Source organism: Lampris incognitus, chromosome 9 (assembly GCF_029633865.1).
Source record: "Lampris incognitus isolate fLamInc1 chromosome 9, fLamInc1.hap2, whole genome shotgun sequence".
In the NCBI taxonomy this organism is placed as follows: Eukaryota; Metazoa; Chordata; class Actinopteri; order Lampriformes; family Lampridae; genus Lampris; species Lampris incognitus.
In genome coordinates this window covers 46,931,507-46,944,041 of record NC_079219.1, presented here as the reverse complement: position 1 = coordinate 46,944,041, position 12,535 = coordinate 46,931,507, and positions in this window count along the sequence as shown.

The following is a 12,535-nucleotide window of genomic DNA, read 5'->3' as shown; positions in this document are numbered from 1 at the left end:
TTGCTAGCTGTTAAGATCGCTCTTGAGGAGTGGCGACACTGGCTAGAGGGCTCTGAACAGCCATTTATAGTATGGACCGACCATAAGAACTTGGCATACATTCAATCTGCTAAAAGGTTAAACTCTCGGCAAGCCAGATGGACTTTATTCTTTAGCAGATTCAACTTCACACTAACCTATCGTCCTGGATCACGCAACATTAAACCCGATGCCCTGTCTTGCCAGTTTAGCCAGAAGGAGGCCCCTACCGAACCTGATCACATCGTCCCTGCCTCCTGTGTTGTCCCCCCCGTGTCCTGGGAAATGGAGTCATGCATCATGAAGGCTCTCCGCTCTCAACCCGACCCAGGTACAGGCCCTCCTGATCGACAGTTTGTCGTCCGCAAGGCAGCTTGGGCTCGTGTATTGCAGTGGATTCACTGTAGCAAATTCTCCTGCCACCCTGGAGTTAATAGAACCCTGTCCCTCCTCAAACGTTACTCCTGGTGGCCCTCCATGGACCAAGACACCCGCTCCTATGTGCTGGCATGCCCTGTCTGTGCTCGAGAGACGTTCTCTTGTTCACCCCCCTCTGGTCTCCTTCAGCCCGTACCTGGCCGGCCGTGGTCCCACATAGCCTTGGATTTCGTCACTGGACTTTCCGCCATCTCTAGGTAACACTACCATCCTTACCACAGTAGACCGCTTCTCTAAAGCAGTTCATTTCATTGCCATACCAAAACTACCATCTGCCAAGGAGACTGGTGATTTACTTACCAATCATGTCATTTGCCTACACGGCATTCCAGTGGATATTGTATCGGACAGGGGACCGCAGTTTGTGTCACAGGTTTGGCAAGCCTTCTGTCTGGGAATTGGGGCCACGGCCAGTCTATCGTCAGGATTCCATCCCCAGTCTAACGGAGAGGGCTGACCAGGACCTAGAGACATCCCTATGTTGCATGGTGGTGGCTAACCCCGTTTCTTGGAGTACTTGCCTTCCCTTGGTCGAATATTCCCACAACTCCCTGATCTCTTCTGCCACAGGTATGTCTCCATTTGAAGCGTCTTTTGGTTACCCGCCCCCTCTGTTTCCCTCTCAGGAGAAGGAGCTTGCGGTGCCCTCCATCCAGCAGCATCTCCAGCGCTGCCAGAAGGTCTGGGAGAAGGCCCGTTCTTCTCTTCTTCGCTCCTCTACCCGGAACAAGCAAGCTGCAGACAGCCGTCGGATTCCTGCCCCACAGTATGAAGTAAGTCAGTCAGTTTGGTTGTCCTCCAAGAACATGCCTCTGAAGAATTATTCTCGCAAGCTTTCACCCCGTTACCTTGGTTCCTTCAAAATTCTCAAGATCATTAATCTTACTGCTGTTCATCTGGGGCTTCCCAAGTCTCTCAGGATCCATCCTACTTTTCATGTATTCCAGTTAAAACAAGTGCTACTGGACTTGGTATATATCCGTGAAGACGTTTCGCCTGTCATCCAAGAGGCTTCCTCAGTTCGTGCCTTTCTGACTAGACCAAGCTAGTCTGACTGGCTGGTGATGAGACTCAGAATTTATCCTCTAGGAGTCGTTGTCAGAGCTATTGATATGCGTGGCTCTTTGTGATCCGATGTTTACCAACGCCCGTCGCTAACAGAGCCATAGATATGAGTGGCTCTTTTGTGTATCGATGTTTGGCCGCGCCCGTCGTTATCGGAGCTATTGATATGCGTGACTCTCCTGTGTTCCGATGTCCAGCCGCGCCCGTCGACATCGGAGCTATTGATTTGCATTTGTTTAGCAGCGACGGTCTTTGGGGGTGTTAGTTTCGACTTCATTATTCAGTGGTCATGAGAGTCGTTGGAGCCGTTAGTGACCGACTGTTGTTCTTGGAGGCTAGGTTTCTTGAGTCTCCTGGGTAGAAATGAAAGGACGGCATTGTAAGTGGGAGATAGGTGATGTCGTAGACCTCCTCTGTTGAGGGATGGTTGTCCATCTATGCGAAACGTGCCCTTGCTCTTTCCATTGCTGTCGCTCGAGATATACACTCACCGGCCACTTTATTAGGCACACCTGTCCAACTGCTCGTTAACGCAAATTTCTAATCAGCCAATCACATGGCAGCAACTCAATGCATTTAGGCATGTAGACATGGTCAAGACGATCTGCTGCAGTTCAAACCGAGCATCAGAATGGGGAAGAAAGGTGATTTAAGTGACTTTGAACGTGGCATGGTTGTTGGTGCCAGACGGGCTGGTCTGAGTATTTCAGAAACTGCTGATCTACTGGCATTTTCACGCACAACCATCTCTAGGGTTTACAGAGAATGGTCCGAAAAAGAGAAAATATCCAGTGAGCGGCAGTTCTGTGGGCGAAAATGCCTTGTTGATGCCGGAGGTCAGAGGAGAATGGCCAGACTGGTTCGAGCTGATAGAAAGGCAACAGTAACTCAAATAACAACTCATTACAACCGAGGTATGCAGAAGAGCATCTCTGAACGCACAACACGTCGAACCTTGAGGCAGATGGGCTACAGCAGCAGAAGACCACACCGGGTGCCACTCCTGTCAGCTAAGAACAGGAAACTGAGGCTACAATTCACACAGGCTCACCAAAATTGGACAATAGAAGATTGGAAAAACGTTGCCTGGTCTGATGAGTCTCGATTTCTGCTGCGACATTCGGATGGTAGGGTCAGAATTTGGCGTCAACAACATGAAAGCATGGATCCATCCTGCCTTGTATCAACGGTTCAGGCTGGTGGTGTAATGGTGTGGGGGATATTTTCTTGGCACACTTTGGGCCCCTTAGTACCAATTGAGCATCGTGTCAACGCCACAGCCTACCTGAGTATTGTTGCTGACCATGTCCATCCCTTTATGACCACAGTGTTCCCATCTTCTGATGGCTACTTCCAGCAGGATAACGTGCCATGTCATAAAGCTCGAATCATCTCAGACTGGTTTCTTGAACATGACAATGAGTTCACTGTACTCAAATGGCCTCCACAGTCACCAGATCTCAATCCAATAGAGCACCTTTGGGATGTGGTGGACCGGGAGATTCACATCATGGATGTGCAGCCGACAAATCTGCAGCAACTGCGTGATGCTATCATGTCAATATGGACCAAACTCTCTGAGGAATGTTTCCAGTACCTTGTTGAATCTATGCCACGAAGGATTAAGGCAGTTCTGAAGGCAAAAGGGGGTCCAACCTGGTACTAGCAAGGTGTACCTAATAAAGTGGCCAGTGTGTGTGTGTGTGTGTGTGTGTGTGTGTATATGTATATATATATATATATATATATAGTAGCGAATTCGGGGGGCAGCCCGGGAACCGTTGCCACAGCCGGGACGCGAACCCGTATCTCCTACTCCGCAAGTGACAACATTAACCAGTCGACTAAAGGGTCCGACCCGTTAGTCAAGGACCACCGTGTCTACTTATCCATGCACGTTGCACTATATATATAATCCAGTTAGTCAAGTAACTTCTTTATGAGACAGTACAAGCCTTTATCATGCTATAAGCAATCATCAGCTCCTATAGCATGAAACAGGCTTGTACTGTCTCATAAAGAATTTACTTGACTAACTGGATTATTTTGCTCCTTATTTGGTGAGCACTTTCCCTACCGTTGAGTCTTTCTTTTAACAAAGTTATTTATTTATATATTTATATATATATATATATATATATATATATATATATATATATATATATATATATATATATGCATCCGGAAAGTATTCACACCCCTTCACTTTCCCCACATTTTGTTATGTTACAGCCTTATTCCAAAATGGATTAAATTCCTTTTTCTTCTCATCAATCTACATATAATGACAAAGTGAAAGGTTTTGTAGAATTTTTTTTTTTTGCAAATGTATTAAAAATAAAAAAAAAACTGAAATATTGCATGTACATAACTATTCACACCCTTTACTCAGTACTTGTTTGAGGCCCCCTTGGCAGCGATTACAGCCTCAAGTCTTCTTTGGGTATGAAACTACAAGCTTGGCACACCTATATTTGGGGTATTTCTCCCATTCCCTGCAGATCCTCTTGAGCTCTGTAAGGTTAGATGGGGAGCGTCGCTGCACAGCTATTCAGGTCTTTCCAGAGAGGTTCAAGTCTGGGCTCTGGCTGGGCCACTCAAGGACATTCACAGACTTGTCCCGAAGCCACTCCTTCGTTGTCTTGGCTGTGTGCTTAGGGTCGTTGTCGTGTTGAAAGGTAAACCTTTGCCCCAGTCTGAGGTCCTGAGCGCTCTGGAGCAGGTTTTCATCAAGGATCTCTCTGTACTTTGCTCCATTCATCTTTTCCTCCATCCTGACTAGTCTCCCAGTTCCTGCCGCTGAAAAACCTCCCCACAGCATGATGCTGCCACCACCATGCTTCACTGTAGGGATGGTATTAGATGGTTCTCCCATCTCCACAGAGGAACGCTGGAGCTCTGTCAGAGTGACTATCGAGTTCTTGATCCCCTCCCTGACCAAGGCCCTTCTCCCCCTCCCCCTCCCCCCGATTGCTCAGTTTGGCTGGGCGGCCAGCAGTAGGAAGAGTCTTGGTGGATCTAAACTTCTTCCATTTACGAATGATGGAGACCACTGTGCTCTTCGGGACCTTCAAAGCTGTAGAATTTTTTTGTACCCTTCCCCAGATCTGTGCCTCGATACAATCCTGTCTCGAAGGTCCACAGACAATTCCTTTGATTTCATGGGTTGGTTTCTGCTCTGACATGCACTGTCAACAGTGGGACCTTACATACACAGGTGTGTGTGCCTTTCCAAATCATGTCCGATCAATTGAATTTACTACAGGTGGGCTCCAGTCAAGATGTAGAAACATCTCAAGGATGATCAGTTGAAACAGGATGAACCCGAGCTCAATTTTGAGTGTCATAACAAAGGGTGTGAATACTTACTATGTACATGCAATATTTCAGTTTTTTATTTTTGATAAATTTGTAAAAATTTCTACAAAACCTTTTTCACTTTTTCGTTATGGAGTATTTGTGTGTAGATTGATGAGGAAAAAAAAGGAATTTAATCCATTTTGGAATAAGGCTGTAACATAACAAAATGTGGGGAAATTGAGGGGATGTGAATACTTTCCGAATGCACTGTATATATAGGGCCCACACACACACCTAGGCACAATTTGGTACGGCTGATTCACCTGACCTATATGTCTTTGGACTGTGGGAGGAAACAGGAGCACCCTCAGGAAACCCACGCAGACACGGGGAGAACATGCAAACGACTCGGGACGATCCCCAAGGTTGGACTACCCTGGAGCTCAAACCCAGGACCTTCTTGCTGTGAGGTAACCACTGCACCACCATGCCGCCACCATCTTTCTCTCTTTCCCCCAAATAAATGGTTGGTACTTTTTTTTTTTTAGCTTTTATTTTGTTATTCCGTAACTTTTAACTCTCAAATGGACTTTATTTTCCAGCCAGTGTTTTGTAAAACTTTAAATATATTTTACATTGAACAAAAAGTATTTGATCTCCCACCTGAGTGGATTATTTGTTCTGCGGAGTTTATGCTGTCTCTCCTCGGGAAATAAAATATTCTCTTTCTGTGCTGCCAAACCAGATTCATAGACGAAGTTTCTAATCGGCTGCTCTGAAAACAAACTTACTTTACTCGCTACTCAAACATCCAACAAGGCCTGTCTTGTGTTTAGGGAGCAGCTGTCATTAAATGGAGCATTCTGATTCTGTGTATTTACAGGATCTGGTTTGGGAGGAAATAGGACATGCTTCATTAAGAAAACAGAAGACTGAAGATTAAATGTTTTGAAACTCCTACCATTCAAATTGCAGACGAGCTAAGAGAAATCCCACTGTGAAGGCTGGTTTGGGGTCCATTACTGCAGCAGTCCTTAATAAGGTCCTCAGGTACCACTATTCCTATTGATTTTCTGTTTTACCAGGTTAATTACATTCACCTGTTTTTCGAGATCCAAAAACTCAATGGCTGTGTCCAAACACTGTTATACATTAAATAAAAATAGATTAAACTGGCCACTAACAATACCACATACTGTTTAATGCTAGTTTTGAAACACATTTAGCATGCAGCACAGATATATTATACTTTCCTCAGTTGACCAGCGACAATGGCGTCAAGTGAGTATGGTTTACACATCTTTTTTTTGTAACCATGCAAAGTTGCCTTTTTTTTGTTTGCCAGAATTGTGTCCAGTCGATTCATATCAGATTTTTCTTTGAAAATGGTAAACATCCTGGCATTTATAGCGTATCATATTTTTCCATATAACTACTGCTACTACTTTTGGCTGCTCCTGTTAGGGGTCACCAAAGCGGATCATCCGTTTCCATCTCATCCTGTCCTCTGCATCTTCCTCTGTCACACCAACCAGAGCCCTAGAAAGAGAGAGTTACGTCAACTCCGTAGACGTCAATGGGCCAACAGCAATGGCGGATCATGGGAACCCCGGATAGTTCCAAACAGTGCGCATAGAATATGTCACGTTGGAATATATCTATATATAAATGTAAAAATCTGAAAATATTGGTTAATAGTTACCAGAAATCACGGCTAAGCAGTTCATTTAAATGACCCGCCAAGCTTTGTTTGGAACTATTCGGCAGCTACGTGAACCACATGACCCTCTCGCATTCTGACCCCTCATTGACGCAACTCTCTCTTTCTAGGGCTCTGACACCAACCACCTGCGTGTCCTCCCTCACCACACCCATAAACCTCATTTTTTGGTCTTCCTCTTCCCTGACAGCTCCATATTCAGCATCCTTCTCTCAATATACCCAGCATCTCTCCTCCACACATGTCCAAGCTTCTCTTGCCTTGTCTCCAAACCATCCAACCTGAACTGTCCCTCTAATGTACTCGTTCCTAATCCTGTCGTTCATCATCACTCCCAATGAAAAGCTCAGCATCTTCAACTCTGCCACCTCCAGCTCCGCCTCCTTCTTTTCATCAGTGCCCCTGTTTCCAAACCATATGACATAGCTGCAGAGGTCGGAAAAAATACAAAGATATTGTACTCAAGTAAAAGTACTCATCTGAAAATGTACTCAAGTAAAAGTAAAAAGTAGTTCATTTGAAATGTACTTTAAGTAAAAGTTACTTAGTTACTTTCTTTGTGTGGGGTGTGAGGGTAGTAAAAATAGGACAAGGGGTCAGAAATCCATAACTATTTTGTTTTTAATTAAAGAACAAGTGTAACAAATGTAAGCGCAATAACAACAACTTCACAACAACTGAACTTCTTGTTCAGTTTAAGTAGCATCTTAAAGTTAGTTGAGCTCATCCATTTAGTGGTACAACATTAAACATGCTTACTCTCACGTTTTCTCTCTCTCACATGCACACACTCTCCCTCTCTCTTTCTCACACACACAGGTAAAAAGTACAAAGTAATGCCCACATGATGACGCTCATAAGTGTTGCTACAAAGTCAAACTGACATAAAGGAGCAGCAATATTCCAGAGGAGACATGCTTGTGTGTTTGTTAACCGTCAGAGAATGAGAATGTGTTAATGCCATCTCCACAGCTGCAAGAGCGCTATAGAGGGCATGTGTGTGTAAGTGCGATAACAACAAAGAATACCTACACAAATGTAAGTGTAATTACAACAACATACATGGCAACAGCTGTTATACTGCAAATCAAGGCCGCTAGTTTTGTGACACCCTGAATCACCTGTAACCTAGTCTACAAACTTCTTGTTCAGTTTAAGCAGCTGCTGATTTTCAAAGTTAATTGAGCTCATCCATTTAGTGGTAAAAAAACAAACAGGCTTGTGCACGCCTGCTTTCTCTCTCTCTCAGAGAGGTACAAAGTAATGTCCACATGATGACGCTCACGTGTTACAAAATTAAAGGAACTAACATAAAAGAGCACCAATATTCCACAGAGGAATATTGCAAATCAAGGCCACTAGTTTTGTGACACCCTAAATCCCCTATAACCTAGTCTACAAACTTCTTGTTCAGTTTAAGCAGCAGCTGATTTTCAAAGTTAGTTGAGCTCATCCTTGCTCGCTTTGCAGTGAACAGTAATCCAGCACAACTGAAAAGCCGCTCGCAGGCAGCTGAAGCAGGCAGGCCAGTGTTGAGTTTCAGAGAGTTTTTTTTAATTTGGAAAGGAGTTTAGCAGATCCATATCGTTTGGGATACAGGCTAGGTACCCTTCTAACTCCCCTGTACCTTCTGGACTTCATTGAGGAGAAGAAATCATCTTCATCTGAGGAATGTTGTCCAACTTGCTCCACTTCCACCTCTGCCATCTGGTCAAGGTGTTGTCTGACATAAGCCAGACCTGTCGCATGACAAACAACACATTTCTGACAATTAAGACTTGATTAATTTACCAAGAGTGCACCATAATGCATAATGCCTTATAGCACTGACCACATTGTATTGAGTATAAAACAAAGTAGATCTCCAATAAACTGTTGAAAAGCAGTTTATTATAAGATGCAATCATACCTGTTTCTATGACATCAGGCCTCTCTGTCCAGGTGGTCTTGAACTTCGGTAGAAGTATTGCTGCCGCAATCAGTTCTGGGTCCATCATCATCTCACCAAAACGCTTTTGGACACCATCCTGAATAGCTTTGGTGAGTGGTAGACACATCTTGGATGAGGTCTCCTGCCTTTTGAGTTTTGCTTGTAGCTGACATATCACTGGAAGAAGCCACCCTAAGTGTGTGTTGGTCTCTGACTGAAGTATGTTCAAGGCCTTTACCAGAGGTTTCATCACCGAGCAGTAATCAGTCAGGAAAGCAATTTCTGCTTGAGTCAGCCTGGCATAAATAGAATACAAACAATTGTTAGGAAATCAAGCAGGAAAAGTTAAGTTTCAAGTATGTAAACACACATTCACACTTTCATACTGTTGAAATGCAAATTAAAACTTACGTTTTCAATTTGAATTCTTCACAAATATTCCTGATTGCCTCCTCCCCTTTCTCTTGTATGATCCGTATGATTCTCTCCACAGCCATGAATGTTGAATTCCACCGCGTTTGATTTGGTCGGATGAGCTGGAGTCGGCAATGATCTTCCACAACTTCTGCTGCCATGTATGAACGACCCGTCTTGTTCCACATGGCTTGACATTTCCCAAAGGCTGCACGTGATAGTCTCTTGTATGTGTCCATCTTCTTTTCTGCTATCTCAGCATCTGTTGTGGCAACTAAGTTGAGAAGATGGCATGCACACCTTTGGTGTGTAGGAAGTTGGTACTCCAGGCCATTATCTTGCTCCAGGATGCTGAATGTGTCCAGGTAGTTGGCTGTGGGCTCATCATCAATTTAATCTCTGTCCGACTCAGCATCTGATTCTGCATCCTCAGACTGGCTCTGTTCTCCGAAGACACTAAAAGCTTTAACGAAGTTTGAGCCACTATCTGTTGTGGTTCTCACCACTTTGCCCCTAATTCTATACTGACAGTGTATGTCGTCAAGTGCCCCTGCAAGGACATCAAAGGTGTGGGACCCTCTTAACCTCTTACATGCAAGCGCAGCTGATCTCCTCTCAAAGGTTTCTTCATCCACCCAATGACCCGTCACCCCAATAAAACTTTGCTGGTGTGCAGACCAACAATCTGTAGTGGTGGCAACGTAGCTCACTTTACTGAGATGGGACATGACATTCTTCTTCATCTGAATGGCAGATGCCTCTAATCTTCTCCGGACAGTGGGCCTGGAAATGACCTTGCATTGTGGATTTAGCGTTGTCAAAAGTTCTTTGAACGCAGGTTGTTCAACCAAACTAAATGTATGAAGCCCCTCACATATTAGCCTAATGATGATCTTGTCGATCTTGCCTTGTGGCACACAGCGGTTGCCTCCCACTGTCATGGCATCTTTTATATTTGTTTGCTTGCTTGGACTTGGTGGATTTGCTTGGTGGGTTCGCTTCCCTGGCTTTGCTCGGCTAAAAGCCAACTGTTTCGATGGATGTTTCCTCTGTGAAAAAAAAGAAAAGGGTATTATCAGTAGAGGAATCAATGTGGTGCTTATTAAACACACTGAAATTAAAACTTTGATAAATAAAAGTTTTCTATTTCTTTAGTCATCACATTTTGTCTATTACATTGCATTAAGCACAATATGCCACAATCCAGAGGGCATTACAATGCTGCACCCTTCCCAACAAAATCAATGATTTGGATTTGAATGCTAAAATTGAGATTTCAAATCAACATCAAAAGCCAATGTGTTTCTATAGCCTACCAGTATTATGATACAGAGGAAGGAGACATATCAATGCATGTGTAATCATCATAGCTGCTTGCATGCACACAGAGCAACAATCACCTACTAGTGATCTAATCCCTTGTCGTCGATATGAAGGAGTCAAAACAATCTTTTCTGGGTCTGCCTAGTAGACGGGGAGCTACAAGGCCTTACCGTGCAGTCGTGCACCCTCCTTACAATTGAACGAAACCAACTTTTTTTGAAAGGTCTGACCATGCTGAACATGTTAACATTGAAAATTTTGGGTTGCACGTCATGTTTCAGGTCCTCAATGCATTTCAATGTATTTCCCTCCATTGGCTCTCCACGAGCAAGGGGAAGGTGTGACATCTGTCTCTGCATGTTTAATCACATCTAGAGGACACAAGCTTTTGGAAAATGTATGGTTTCAGTGGTATTATTGGCTTTCCATAATAGTAGAGACCAAAATTTAAAGTCTTTCTACTTGATTTGCCTTGTAAATCGAGTAGAAAGACTTTACATTTTGGCCTTTATTATTTAAAGAAAGCCAATAATACCACTAAAACCATACATTTATCACTAGATGTGATTAAACTTGCAAAGACAGATGTCACACTTTCCCCTTGCTCATGGAGTCATGTTCCTGTAATTGTAATGCATTTCCAATGGAGGGAAATACATTGAAATGCATTGAGTACCTGAAACATGAAATGTAACCCAACATTTTCAATGTTAACATTTGTTAACATGTTCAGCATGGTCAGACGTTTTTAAAAAAAGTTGGTTTCGTTCGATTGTAAGGAGGGTGCAAGGTAAGGCCCCTTAGCTCCCCGCCTATAGTGGAGGAGTGCTGAGTGCCCTATAATGTTGGTTACGCAAAGTGCCTCACACTACAACCCTCTCTGTTAACACAGTTGATACATTTGATTTGACTGTAAATTCAAAGACACAATCAAATTGAAACCCGTGGCAATTTCGACGGGGTAACACCGACTATTCATAGCAGCTAAATTTAACCAAGGCTAATTTCCCCGAGTCCACTCAAGACTACTAGCAACTAACAGCTAGCCTTTACACACTCAAGTACCAGGGGATAGCTGTTATGCAAATTTAGCCAATGTCCTAAAGACTTAAACAGACTGCAAATATACATTACGCGTTTTGTATCTGTTTGAAGTACGATAAACATGCGGATTGTCGGCTGCAGCGAGTTCATTTGGTACTTAATGATTTGTCACGTTTGATTATGTTAGCATAGCAGCTAATTAGAATGTGCTGGCTAGCTGTGGGTTTCTTCTACTGTCAATGGTTGCAGGTGCTAGCATAAAAATGCCCACGAAATGGGGTGAGCCTGGGTTGGCTATATTAAATAAAACTACTAATGAGACAGCAGAAATACTTACCAAAACATGCTTCTGCGGATTTGAAGTGGAGTTGTTGAAAGCAGACAGGTACTTCACTGCTGGGAGGCACATCTTGCACTGCATGATGATGCTGTTGCCTTTCCTATGCTAGAACAAAAAGAAATCTTCCAAATGTGGCCAAGGATTTTTTTCTGCATCTAGTTCTACAGACTTCGATGTTTCAGCTTGAGCTTCATCTATTATTTCTAGGTCGACCGCGACCGCTGGCCGTGCCTGCCCTCTATGTTCACGCGCCAGTGCTAATCACATCATCATTTGTCACTGTTGGTTCTGGCCATTGGTTTACTGTCTATGGTTCTGGCGCGTATTTTTCCCCTGTAGGTTGAATTGTTATTTTTACTCAGTAACGGATAGGATTTATAAAGTAACTAAGTACAATACTTGAGTCAAAACGTACTCAAGTGAAATACAAAATACCGATTTTAAATTGTACTTAAAAATACAAAATACACAAAAAGGTATTCAATACAGTAACGTGAGTAAATGTATTTCGTTACTTTCCACCTCTGCATAGCTGGTCTCACTACCTTCTTGTAAACCTTCCCTTTAACGCTTGCTTTTTTTTTCCTTTTAAAAAAAGAAAAGGACACAAAGCGAAGGGCAGCAAAGCAAAAGTGTGGTACAATTACTGCAAGAGGGACAACCACGCCGAGTCCATGTGCAGAAGAAAAGGACAAGACGGTGCCAGAAAAGTGTTCAACGAGGATGAGGAGGTCGACGACTAGGACCACGTCTTTAAAGCAAAGCATCGCAAATAGGAGAGAAACGACATCCCACAACGGAAGCCCCCGAACAAGGTGAAGATGAAAGGCATCATGGTGGATGGCAGCGCAACGTCGCACATTATTAACGACATAAAGAAGTTAATTAGCTTCGACAGCTCATTCAAGCCGGGCCGCCATTCGGTCGAGTTGGCTGATGGAAC